Below are 14,897 nucleotides of genomic sequence, written 5' to 3'. Positions count from 1 at the left end.
TGATAAAAGCATGGAATTTGGTACACACATTCTAAATTAACTAATATTTATTTTCAGATTTGGAGCCATCCTGGAGCTGACCCCTAATGAGCTACAGGTGTCAATAAAGAATTACACAGGGGTCAGAAAATTAACAATGGACATTTTAGCTAAGCTGTACCACTTAATTTGATTTTTTTTTTTTTTTTTTTTTTATTAAAGCATACAGTATTTGTCAATGTACAGAGGCTAACCAGTTTGTTTATTCAGGTATTTTATCACAAAGGATTTACTACTATTGATATATTATACATACAATAATAGTATGGCAGTGTGGTGAGCCTTATCACAGATCTTGAGTTATTATTAACTGTAATATAGTTGGTATGTTACCATGCTAGCAGGTATTTGTCAAATTGTATTTTATGCCAAATATTTTGTGGTCTCCCCACAATACCCAAAGATCTACAAAGGTGAAGGTGTACAGCACTGCCATACTGCATGACCCTGTACAGGAAGCTAATCAGAATACAACTGAAGCATTTTAGACAAATTCTTGGAATCAAATGAAAAGTCAAGATCACTGATATGGTGGTTCTTAGAAGTGCAGGAACAGCCAGAGTGGAAGCTCTAATTAGAGCATCACAGCTCCGCTAGGCTGGACATGTGTGGAGAATATCCGCTGACCAACTTCTGAGGCGGTGTTGTTGTGTTGTGGAGAACATTTTGTGGTGAAAAGATGTCAGCCAGAAGGTGAGGCATGATGCTGTACTAAAGTAGCACATGAAAAATACTAGGAGGTAGAGGCCTCATAGAATAAGTTGGTGCTTCACTTTGAGGAAGAGTGGCTGCAGTCGAGAAGACGAGAATTTCATCAGAGCTCAGGAATATTGACATTCCATAATAACCCAATGAAGCTTTATTTGCAACAGATGCCAAAGACCTTGTCACTCTGAGGTGGGCCTTGTGGCCCACATGCATTCCTGCACCATCAAGCATCATTGTCAACGTTAAGTACAGTGGTTCGCCAAAGAATGTAGTTTGTATGTTATCATGTTAGCAGGTATTCATCAAATATTTTTTTGTTTACTGGAAAATTGAGAGCGTTCAGAAGAGTTGTTGAAGTGGCAAATAATATATTGTTAAAATGATGAGTTTAACTGATTGCTGAGTTCAGGATGAGCAAAGAATCTAATAAAATGGCGATTGTCATAGATGGCAGCTCTGTTCCACATTCCAGGCCAATGGCAAGGCTGGAAAACCGCCTTATCTGCGGGATTGGATGTTGGCGTGGGGGAAGGGAAACGAGAGAAGTGCTGCTGAGGTGAATTTGACTCTCACACGGTACAAAGCTAATGCACATTCCTCAGCACCCTGAACAGGGTTCATTTGGCCATCAACACAGAAGCTCCATGCAAGCAGGATGCTTGGTGTCAGCATCGGGTGAAGTTTTAATGCTGTCTGGTTTTCAGCCGCTAGAATGAGCAGCTCTCTACCCTGTGTATACACGTGCGTGCACACACGAGCTGCAGAAGGAAATCTGTCCAGCTTTATGAAGCTCTGCTAATCCCAGCATGTGCAACACTGATGCTCATTTATCACAATGCTTACCTGTAATTGTATATGCATACTGAGTATTAGTGAAGCTGTTACTCAGGTTTGCTAATATTAAAACAGTTTCCTAGTCCTCAGGACTCAGTTTTGCTTAATGCTTTTTTTTAATCCAGACCACACAAAAACACTTAGTGAACCTGCAGTTAAGCATGTTTTCCTCATGGTTCTATGTCTGGAGCACAGGATCGCCTTATATCCTTCATAAAATTAACTTTTGGGGGAGTGTATAGGAATCACCTCATCTGTCCATGCTTCATGTAACTCAAAGCATTTAACCAGTTTAATTACATTTAACAGTAGTAACACATATGAAGATGTGCTTGAAGAAAAATTGACATCTTCAAGGGGGTCACTGGAATTTTGTCTCTAAATGATTCATCGCATCATACTTGATCTAAGTCTTTTGGAAGATTTCAATGTAATCTCATACACTTAAAATACACCATGAAGAGGTGCAGGAAGTATAATGATTCCAGTCTGTCTTCAAGGATGGCTTCATCCATGGAAATATACTACACCATGTGAAGGAAAATAATCCAGTCTTCAAGAGGAAATAATTGGATTTTCTTTTTTTAACACGTTGTCAATTACATGTGCAGAGTTTGACAGATTAGTTCAGTTATTTAATCACAACGGTTTTACCATCACAATATACGCCGATTAGCCGTAACATTGTGACCACTGACAGGTGAAGTGAATAACACTCATGATGCCGTTACAGTGGCACCTATCAGTGGGTGGTTTATTCAGCAGCAAGTCCACATTTTGTCCTCAAAGTTGATGTGTTGGAAGCAGTTAAAACATGGATGCATAATGGTTTGAGTGACTTTGACAAGGGTCGAATTGTCTCTACACAACTGAACCACAGCATTTCCAGAACGGTAGCTCTTCTGGGTTATTCCTGGTCAGTACTTGTGGTCCAAGGAAGGAAATCCAGTGAGCAGTCCCAATTGAGCATCTGTGGGATATGCTGGACAAACAAATCCAATACATGGAGGCTTGAACTCACAATTTACAGGATTTAAAAGCTCTGCTGCTAACGTCTTGGTGTTTGATACAACATTACACTTTTAGAGGTCTAGTGGAGTTACTGCCTCAATGGATCAGGGCTGTGTTGATGGCAAAAGGAAGACCTCCATATTGTTAGGCAGGTAGTTGCAATGTTATGGCTGATCGGTGTATGACACAACCAGTACGGCAGAGTTCAGGGGTATCAGTCTGAGTTTGCTGACAACTCTAGTTTGTTTACCTTAAGATAGATTTGTTTTTTGTTAGTTTTTTTTTTTTTTTTTTTTTTACCTCCGCCAACAAAGTTGGAGGAAGTTATGTTTTGAGCCCTGTTTGTTTGTTTGTGAAAAGTTTTTTTTTTTTTTTTTTTAAACTGAAGATTCATATCCTGATAAGGCAAGACATTTTTTAATTCTCAAAGACAAAGAGCAAAATCAGGAAAAATCTTGGAAATTGGAAAAAATCTCTCAACATTGAACTAATTTTCAAAATTAGATAACTCTATCGATAAAGCTCAAATTTCTTTCATATTTGAAAACATTATGTAGGAGGGTATCCTTTATTAACTGACAAAGTTTGATCCAGATCTGATCCAGATTACAGATTTTGTGGCCATTAAAATAAATGTATATTTTACATTGTATCTTAATCAAACATGCCCCAATCACACTCATATTTGAAAATGAGGTGTAGACTGGCACTCACTATCGCCTGACAAAGTTTGGCCTGGCTCTGATCCGGACTGTGGATTTTGTGGACATTTTAATTTAATATTGAAAAGCCCATTTGGTATATATTTTGCATTATATCTCAATTAGAAGTGCCTCAATCACTCTCATTTGTGACAATGAGGTGCAAACTGGCACTCTCAGTGTACAGACTAAGTCTGATCTGTGTTGTGGATTTAGCAGATATTTGACATTAACATTGAAATGCCCTTTTGAGCTATATTTTGTATTATATTTTAGCTGATAAAAAGCCACTTCTAACAAGACTTTGACTTGGAAAATTTTTACCACGGTAAAAATTTGTGAAATTGGAAACTGTTGCATCACAGCAAGAAGTTCATGGGCTCGATTTCCACCTACATTCTTACTACATTCATCCTCACGCCCTATGATTGCTGGGATAGGCTCCAGCCTCCCATGACCCTTAATTGGAGTAAGCGTGTATAGAAGATGGATAGATGGATACCTCTACTGATGTCCAAATGATTCTGATTTTGAGCTATTGTTAGGGAGACTGAGAGAGAAGCATTATTATGGCCATGTGGCATTTTTCTCTACATGATCCAGCTCCTATGTGCCTAAATGCTGAGGACCCTTGTGGCTGGACAAGACCATGGAGAAAGACATTTCACCTGGCTGCAGCACATCAATGACTTTTGAGTTGTGGGAATGGATGTTATCTGCCTGGATGGTTCTGTGGTGTGGTGGATGCAGCCGTATGCTCTCAGACTTGACTTTACCTGTTTCTCTGTGTTGTGGATGCCTCAGGTGGCAAGTTGGGAGGGAATGTTACTATATATATATATATATATATATATACGAGGTCTATTAGAAAAGTATCCGACCTTATTATTTTTTTCAAAAACCATATGGATTTGAATCACGTGTGATTACATCAGACATGCTTGAACCCTCGTGGGCATGCGAGAGTTTTTTCACGCCTGTGGGTTACGTCATTCGCCTGTGGGCAGTCTTTGAGTGAGGAGTCGTCCACCCGCTCGTCGATTTTTTTTCATTGTTTAGGAATGGCTCAGAGACTTGCTTTGTTTGATAAAAATTTTTTCAAAACTGTAAGGCACAACTGAGTGGACACCATTCAATAAATTCAGCTGGTTTTCGGTAAAAATTTTAACGGCTGATGAGAGATTTTGGTCTGGTAGTGTCGCTTTAAGGACGGTCCATGGCGCCTGACGGCGATCTGCGCTTCGAGGCGGCAGCGTCTCGCCGTTTCAAGTTGAAAACTTCCACATTTCAGGCTCTGTTGACGCAGTAAGTCGTCAGAGAACAGAGAACTTTCAGAAGAAGTCGGCATGAGGAGTTTATTCGGACATTCCATTGTTAACGGTCATTTTGTAATGAAAGAACGTGCGGGCAGAGTCGCATGTCGGGCTGGACCCGACCGCGGGGGGTCGCGGCAGGAAAAACACCTCCGTTGGAAATCTTAACGGGCAAGTTGGAACATGCCCAAGCTGTTAAACAATTTCTCAGTTACTCACTTGTTGAAAGCCATTAAAAGCCGCCTGAATTCTACAAATGGTTTTCAACACGGAGGTGTTTTTCCTGTCGCGGCGCACACAGATTTGCCGAGTCGTCACGGAAACGACTCGGCGAATTTGCGCGTACGTCTTTCATTAAAAAAATGTCCTTAAACAGTGGAATGTCCGCATAAATTCCTCATGCCGGCCTCTTCTGAATCTTCTCTGTTCTCTCACGATGTCCTGGGTGAATTAAGCCTTAAATTAGGATGTTTTCAGCTCGAAACAGGCCGACGACAGCGCCTGGAAGCGCTGCAGGACGTCCCGCTCCGTGGGAAGTCCTTACACCGACAGAAACACCCCATAATCTCTCATCAGCCGTTAAACTTTTCACAGAAAACCATCTTAATTTCTCGAATAGTGTCCACTCGGATATTCCTCACAGGTCCAGAAAAAATTTTGATAAAGCAACGCGCGTCGTCTCGAGCAGCGTGTGAAACAAAGGAATTCAGCCGAGAGGGCGGGAACACATCTCACTCAAGGCCTGCCCACAGGGAAATGACGTCACCGACACGCGTGAAAAAACTCACGCATGCGCACGAGGGTTCAAGCATGATTGGTGTAATCGCATGTCATTCAAATCCATATAGTTAAAAAAAAAATAAAAGGGTCGGTTTATTATCTAAGAGACCTCGTATATATATACTAATAGTAGTGCTATGTGACTAAAACGTTTAATCCAGGTTTTGAGTATATTTCTTAGTTACATGGGAAACAAGGTACCAGTAGATTCAGTAGATTCTCACAAATCCAACAAGACCAAACATTCATGATATGCACACTCTTAAGGCTATGAAATTGGGCTATTAGTAAAAAAAAAAAAAAAAGCAGAAAAGGGGGTGTTCACAATAATAGTAGTGTGGCATTCAGTCAGTGAGTTCGTCAGTTTTGTGGAATAAACAGGTGTGAATCAGGTGTCCCCTATTTAAGGATGAAGCCAGCACCTGTTGAACATGCTTTTCTCTTTGAAAGCCTGAGGAAAATGGGACATTCAAGACATTGTTCAGAAGAACAACGTAGTTTGATTAAAAAGTTGATTGGAGAGGGGAAAACCTATACGCAGGTGCAAAAAATTATAGGCTGTTCATCTACAAAGATCTCCAATGCTTTAAAATGGACAAAAACCCAGAGACACGTGGAAGAAAATGGAAAACAACCATAAAAATGGATAGAAGAATAACCAGAATGGCAAAGGCTCACCCATTGATCAGCTCCAGGATGATCAAAGACAGTCTGGAGTTACCTGTAAGTGCTGTGACAGTTAGAAGACGCCTGTGAGAAGCTAATTTATTTGCAAGAATCCCCCGCAAAGTCCTTCTGTTAAATAAAAGACGTGCAGAAGAGGTTACAATTTGCCAAAGAACACATCAACTGGACTAAAGAGAAATGGAGGAATATATTGTGGACTGATGAGAGTAAAATTGTTCTTTTTGGGTCCAAGGGCCGCAGACAGTTTGTGAGACGACCCCCAAACTCTGAATTCAAGCCACAGTTCACAGTGAAGACTGTGAAACGTGGTGCAAGCATCATGATATGGGCATGTTTCTCCTACTATGGTGTTGGGTCTATATATCGCATACCAGGTATCATGGATCAGTTTGGATATGTCAAAATACTTGGAGGTCATGTTGCCTTATGCTGAGAGGACATGCCCTTGAAATGGGTGTTTCAACAAGACAATGACCCCAAGCACACTAGTAAACGAGCAAAATCTTGGTTCCAAACCAACAAAATTAATGCCTCGCAGATGTGAAGAAATCATGAAAAACTGTGGTTATACAACTAAATACTAATTTAGTGATTCACAGGATTGCTAAAAAAGCAGTTTGAACATAATAATTTTGAGTTTGTAGCATCAACCGCAGATGCTACTATTATTGTGAACACCCCCTTTTCTACTTTTTTTTTTTTTACTAATAGCCCAATTTCATAGCCTTAAGAGTGTGCATATCATGAATGCTTGGTCTTGTTGGATTTGTGAGACTCTACTGAATCTACTGGTACCTTGTTTCCCGTGTAACAATAAGAAATATACTCAAAACCTGGATTAATCTTTTTAGTCACATAGCACTACTATAATTCTGAACACTACTCTGTGTGTGTGTATATATATATATATATATATATATATATATATATATATATATATATCGCTTAGACCTTTCAAAGTTTCTCCAAGAGTGCAACATCCACATATTTGTTTTATACTGATTAATGCTAATTAATTCTTTGTGATTCTGTGTTACCATAATGTTTCTTTGTGGCCTTTGATCAGGTTTGTGCAAAAACATCACCTACAATATTTTGGCAGTGTAGCTTATTTCTCCAGGCATGATCCAACATGCAGGTGCGTCAGTGTTGATGCCACCGGCTGGCAAGGACCAAGGGGACAACTGCATTTCACCTGGCTGCAGCAGATTGATGGTTACTTCCAAGAGGTGGGGATGGACCTGTTGTCGTTCATGACCCGAGGCAGTACCATGGTGTTGTGGATGCAGCAAAGTGCTGTACCAGCGCATGCGCCTAGATGTGATTTGATGACTAATTTTCTAAGGGCCCTGTCCCATTGGCGTTTAGGAGGATTTGCGCATGAAAGGAGACAAAAGCTGAGCATCCGCAACAAACGTGGGCGGAAATGAGGAATGTCCCGGGGTGGATCAGCGAATACATGAGGAAGAAAAGCGGATATAACGGAACAGACGCGAAGGCGACCGCGGAGGCGCCCCCATGAGGGGCACAGCGGCCGTGATGCACTCGCTTCATCCGTGCCCACTCTGTTTGCATTAGAGGATGACATTTTTCGGGAATTCCCATGGGTCACGTGATTCCTGCGGGATTCCCGCGGGATGGGAGTCAAAATTTTATCAATCCCGTGATTGGGATGGGACGGGAATAAAAATGAACGGGAGCGGGCAGGAGCGGGAATGCCAAAAATAGATGATTTTCATCTATTTAATGCCGCATGCACACCGGGCGCGATCAGACGCTACAAATCCGCGGGGGTCGCGTGGCGACGGACGCGCCTCCTTCACCCGGTGTGTCGCTCTGCTTTTGCTGCGAAAATTCGCCCCGGTGCATCATCAAATAGGAGGAGCTTCCATTCCGCTCGCCGGCTCCGGTTGTCAGTCAAGTTAACATGACGGACCTTGATCACACGGAGCGAGTTGTGAAAAGCTCCCAATACAGAGAGTATCATTATTTGCTGCAGGAGCTGTGTCTGGATGACGGTTGCTTTCAGTGGTCCTTCCACCGCTGCAGGACCCAGTTTGAGGACCAACTGTACCGTTCACGCGCGCACATGTAAACAATTAAAAAAAAAAAAAAAACTCCACTCTCGCTCTTCCACCAAAAAACTCTTTCGTAAGTGTGTTTAGAAACCAGTCACCATTTGTTCTATTATACATCTGTGTAGTTAATAAGTAAAATAATCTCCATTCACTTGCGCGCGCACGTAACATAAAAAGAAAAAGAAACTCCGCTCCTGCTTGCTGTGGTGCTGCTCGCTCCAAAACTGTCATAATTGTGAAATAATGGACAAAAGAGACACAAGTCCTGCTAACAGGCTGATACCAGCGACAAGACATGTTCACATCTTCAAACTCCAGACATCTCCACGTCACTACATATTCAGTCCCTGATTGATCATCACGGTGCGAGACATACGGGAGTGGGATGGGAGTGGGACTGATTTTGAGTGGGAGCGGGATGGGATTGGGAGTCATCTTTACAGGAGTGGGACGGGATGGGATTTATTTTTTTTTACTCCAGGCCAGGATTGGGACAGGATGGGATTTTTTTTTTCTGGGAGCGGGATGGGACGAGAGTGAAAATCCACTCCACGTGTCATGCTCTCGTCTGCATGCGCGACATACCATTTGCGACCGTGATGTGGCGTCATATCTGTTTTGCACGCTGTTCCGGTCCGCCGCCAAGCTGCGCCAACCCGTTGGTTGCGGATATCAAATCAAATCAAATGAAATCAAATCAATTTTATTTATATAGCGCCAAATCACAACAAACAGTTGCCCCAAGGCACTTTATATTGTAAGGCAAGGCCATACAATAATTACGGAAAAACCCCAACGGTCAAAACGACCCCCTGTGAGCAAGCACTTGGCAACAGTGGGAAGGAAAAACTCCCTTTTAACAGGAAGAAACCTCCAGCAGAACCAGGCTCAGGGAGGGGCAGTCTTTTGCTGGGACTGGTTGGGGCTGAGGGAGAGAACCAGGAAAAAGACATGCTGTGGAAGGGAGCAGAGATCAATCACAAGAAACACTCAGTGCATCATGGGAACCCCCCAGCAGTCTAAGTCTATAGCAGCATAACTAAGGGATAGTTCAGGGTCACCTGATCCAGCCCTAACTATAAGCTTTAGCAAAAATGAAAGTTTTAAGCCTAATCTTAAAAGTAGAGAGGGTGTCTGTTTCCCTGACCCGAATTGGGAGCTGGTTCCAGAGGAGAGGAGCCTGAAAGCTGAAGGCTCTGCCTCCCATTCTACTCTTAAAAACCCTAGGAACTACAAGTAAGCCTGCAGTCTGAGAGCAAAGCGCTCTATTGGGGTGATATGGTACTATGAGGTCCCTAAGATAAGATGGGACCTGATTATTCAAAACTTTATAAGTAAGAAGAAGAATTTTAAATTCTATTCTAGAATTAACAGGAAGCCAATGAAGAGAGGCCAATATGGGTGAGATATGCTCTCTCCTTCTAGTCCCTGTCAGTACTCTAGCTGCAGCATTTTGAATTAACTGAAGGCTTTTCAGGGAACTTTTAGGACAACTTGATAATAATGAATTACAATAGTCCAGCCTAGAGGAAATAAATGCATGAATTAGTTTTTCAGCATCACTCTGAGACAAGACCTTTCTAATTGTAGAGATATTGCGCAAATGCAAAAAAGCAGTCCTACATATTTGTTTAATATGCGCATTGAATGACATATCCTGATCAAAAATGACTCCAAGATTTCTCACAGTATTACTAGAGGTCAGGGTAATGCCATCCAGAGTAAGGATCTGGTTAGACACCATGTTTCTAAGATTTGTGGGGCCAAGTACAATAACTTCAGTTTTATCTGAGTTTAAAAGCAGGTCATCCTGCAGTTTAGCTAATTGGTGTGTGTCCTCTGGCTTCATGGATAGATAAAGCTGGGTATCATCTGCATAACAATGAAAATTTAAGCAATGCCGTCTAATAATACTGCCTAAGGGAAACGTATAATGTGAATAAAATTGGTCCTAGCACAGAACCTTGTGGAACTCCATAATTAACCTTAGTCTGTGAAGAAGATTCCCCATTTACATGAACAAATTGTAATCTATTAGATAAATATGATTCAAACCACCACAGCGCAGTGCCTTTAATACCTATGGCATGCTCTAATCTCTGTAATAAAATTTTATGGTCAACAGTATCAAAAGCAGCACTGAGGTCTAACAGAACAATATCATAGCCTGTCCCCTGTCATCCGATATCAGCGGATGACAGGGGATATGCGGCGCGTTGGTTGTGTATGTCCTGCGTATGTCTTCAGTATGTGTTCAGGCAGTGATGCGGATCTCATCCGCAGCAGGATTTTTGAGCCGCTCAAAAATCCTGGCTGCGGACATGCGTGCCTCTGCGGACAATCATGGACGTGTTCGGATGGCGGCCGACTCATACAGGAATGTTACACGGTTATTGCGGTTGTTTGGCGGATGTGGGCCACTTTTGTGCGCATTCCATCCGCAAATCTTCCTAAACGCCAGTGGGACAGGGCCCTAAGGTGAAATGCTGTTTGATTGATGTTAGCTTCCTCCTAGACCAGTGGTGTCCAAACTATTCCAGAAAGGGCCGAGAGGGTGCAGATTTTCTTTGTAGCCACTGACTTCAGCAGGTGATTTCACAGATTAACATCCCGTTGAACAGGCGGGACAAGTTCATCAGTGAAATCACCTGCTGGAGTCAGTGGCTGCAAAGAAAATCTGCACCCTCTCGGCCTTTTCTGGAATAGTTTGGACAACACTGTCCTAGACAATGCACCAGTTCACATAAATCATATTATTACAACATTTATATAGTTAGTATTTCATGCAGTTGAATGTCTCAAGAGATTTGCAAACTGCATGGGGATTATGTCGAAATATATATATATATTTTTAATTGCCGTCATCCCACCCCAAAATAAAAGAACAAAGCTAAATTTTCATTCATTACCTCTGCCAAGGAGGTTGTATTTTCAGTGCTATTGGTCAATGAACAAGATATCTCAAAAAGACATGAATCAATTTTAATTTTGATTACATTTTTTGTGTAGATCCAGCTCAAGGGGCAACTCAAGTAACCTAAAAGGGAATTACTTAAGGTAAATAAAGCAGTAACAACTGCAGCTCAGTAAATAACTGATATGTGTGTGTGATAGAGTAACTGTAACTGAGTGAAGGTTCACTTTCAAAGATATATTGCAAAATGTTTTTAGCTGAAAGTTCACATCTTTAAATTTAAGGTAAATATAATTTTGTATCACACCAGCTATTTCTAACCTTAGAAAATTAGGAATGGCTAAACTTTCTACTCCTAGCATTAAATCTACAAAAGTCTTAGTCTGTTCACTTCCTTCATTGTATAGGGATGCTGTCCGTAACTTTCATACCCACTGTTGTACCACAGGACATCCTGGTCCATCATGTAGACTCCCCTCAGAAGGTTCCAGAAATGCCACACATCTCCTACAGACTATAGGTACTTTTAGTCAAAGTTTTGAAAGCTGCTATGGTATATAGTTTTAAGAACTTGAGCAGTTATTACCTTGAAATAAAAGTTTTTCAAGGGAGATTTTTTTCTTGAGACTGTTGCCTATGCTTGTTCATGGTGGTTGGTAAAGTTAGAACTTACACCTGTGTTGCACCTTGGGGTGACTTATGTTGTGATTTGGTCCTATATGACGGTGATTCTTAGACTACGGGCACTTATGTCCTTTGATCATATTGTATGAAAAACAGAAAAAAGGGGAAATTTCACACTTTTATAGTTATCTTTACAATGAAAATGTGTTAAGAAATTTGTTCTAGTAGTCTATGATGATTTTTTCACCTTTTTTCAGCATCATTATATGCAAATATTGCCATTTTGTGCTTGTCCCACACCCAGACTTTTGATCTTCAATGATAAAAATGAATGGTAAAGAAACGTTTTTTCTAATGTTTTAAAATATCTCTGAATAAAATATCAGTAAAATAATCAAAACATAATTGGGGTATTCAATGTCATACAACTGTTGTGATTTTTTTAAACAAAATGTAGTTGTCCCACACTATTGCCGTAATTTCCACCACAACATGTAATGACCCTTTAAACAGTTTGTATGAAAGATTGTTTGGGTAGTTTCTATGGAGATAAACAGTGACATCAGAGCACATGTATATAGCGCCAAATCACAACAAACAGTTGCCCCAAGGCGCTTTATACTGTAAGGCAATGGTGTGGTGGAAATTACATTTAAAAGGCCAATAGTGCCCGTAGTTAAAGAATCACCCATGAATGAATTGAATTCCTGCATTTTTATTAATAAATACATTCAAAACAAGTCAATTTTTGCATTTCAAGCATGCAACACGTTACAAAACAAAGTTGGGATGGGAGCTTAGTAATGAGGCAAAAAAAAAAGGTTCTTTCAAACAAAAGCAGTATCCACCAAAGGCTGAGTCTTTGAGGAGATAATGCAATGGAGACACGCACATCCAAAACACATAAAAAGGCATGCAGGACCAAAAAAAATAACAGAGAAAAACCAAATGATCCACACAGCCACAGACAAAAAAAAAAAAAAAAAAAAATAGAAAATAAGTAACATTTCGGGCGGACGCCCCTTTGTCAGACAGCATGTTCCATATCACACACCTGTCTAAATATTGACATGATTCTTGATTGCCCACAGCTGAAGACTAATCAAACAAATTAAAACATCTGATCCTGTTATCTGATGCAAACATCCTCACAAATTAATAAGAGCAATCAGATAAATAAACACCAAAGCCAACAAAGACATCAAACGAAAACAAACAAAGACAATAATGCAGAGCACATGTTGATAAAACAGAATACAGAACACTACAAAATAAAATAACCAAAATAATGGCAAAAGTACAAACCAGACAACCAATCATAAAACTACTTCATGGTTTAAAAAAAAAAAAAAATTACAAAACAGTCTCAAATTGAAATCCTCATTTAAACCCCTGGGAGAAAGTGTACTGAGTGTAAATCCAAAAGGCTTCTCTTTTCAAAAGCAAATTGTTAACATCTCCACCATGATTCTTAAGTTGTACTTGCTCAATGCCCAAGTATCTGAGTGAACTCCCATTATGCTCTTATTAATTTGTGAGGATGTTTGCATCAGATAACAGGATCAGATGTTTTTAATTTGTTTGATTAGCTGTGGGCAATCAACAATCATGTCAATATTTAGACAGGTGTGTGATATGGAACATGCTGTCTGACGAAGGGCGTCCGCCCAAAACGTTACACTTATTTTCTGTTAAATAAATTTTTTTTTTGTTTGTCTGGGAGCGCTGTGGCTGTGTGGATCATTTGGTTTTTCTCTGTGATTCTTTGAGGAGCCCAGATGGGCTGAGGATTTCCAGTCTGACAACAAATGTGAGAAATGTATTGAAATATTTAAAATGATTTGCTCTCTAAGAAATATTGTTAGGGCTTTGCATATTTGCCCCTCTGCAGTGTATAATGAGTGATTCAAAGAATCTGGAGGAACTTCAGTGTGTAAAGAGTAAGGGTAGAAGGCTAAGCTGAACACCCATGATCTCCAATTGCTCAGGCGGCACTGCATCAAGAACAGTTATTGTTCAGTAGCTGATGTAGCCACATGGGCAAGGCATTACTTCGGGAAACCTTTGTCAAGCACGGCGGTACAGAGTTCATTCACTTAAAATGTTACTGTGCAAATAAAACGCATTATGTTAACCTCATCCAGAAGCAGCATCAACTTCTCTGGGCATAGAAACATCTGCAATGCACCATCACACAGTGGAAATGTGTAGTATAGTAACTTGAATTACTATTCCAGATCTTTTCTTTGTTTTTTGGAAGAAATAGATGCTGTGTGCTCTGGACCAAAGACGAAAAGGACCATCCACACAACAAGTCCAAAGCCAGGGTGTATCATGATCTGGGGCTGTGTCAGTGCCCTTGGAAAAAGTCATTTACATTTCTGTGATGGCAGCATTAACAGAGTAGTACAATGAAATTTTAGAGGGACATATGCTGCCTTGACATATGCCTGCCTGACATCTTTTCCAGGGATGTCCATGCATTTTTCAACAGTACACTGCAAAACCACATTCTGCATACAGTGCAAAGGCATGGCTATAGAAGAAGAGAGCATGGATACTGCCCTGGCTGCAGTCCTGTCTTGTCTCCCACAGAGAATGTGTGGAGAAATTTGAAGTGAAACTTGCAACAATGATGAGTCTTTACTGTTGCACACAGATGTGTTTGCAAGAAGAATAGGACAAAATAACACCTTAAATGCATCAGTGCTTTTGTATCCTTGATGCCAAAAGGTCTTTTTAGTGGTGTGAGAACAAATGGAAACATTACAGAATGCTAGATGCATTAGCGTCCCAACTTTTTGGAATGCGTTGCATTTAATGTGTATTAAATTAAATTAAGTTGATCAGACAAAATATCCTGATTTCATACTGTCTGCAATGAAACAGAAGTTTAAGATCACTGCATTTAAAATGCATTTATTCTTTTTTCCATACCATCCCATCTTTCTCTGATTTGGGGCTGTAATTATTTTGTGGTCATGTGACATGACAAAAGAACCTTTTTCGTTTGTACCTGCCATAATTCGCTTCATTGATTGACGATCCTATGTCAAAGCAGTGAATTTACTTTGATAACAATAACCAACATGAAGGCCTATTTTCATGTCAGAAAACCGATCCTTTAAAAAAATGCTGGCTGAAGGCCTGACTACAGGACATAGAGTATCATTAGCTGTTGAGCAGGTAGCTCAGTGGTTAAGGAGCT

Source organism: Thalassophryne amazonica, chromosome 3, assembly GCF_902500255.1.
Source record: "Thalassophryne amazonica chromosome 3, fThaAma1.1, whole genome shotgun sequence".
Taxonomy (NCBI): Eukaryota; Metazoa; Chordata; class Actinopteri; order Batrachoidiformes; family Batrachoididae; genus Thalassophryne; species Thalassophryne amazonica.
Note: the sequence above shows the minus strand (reverse complement) of the source record.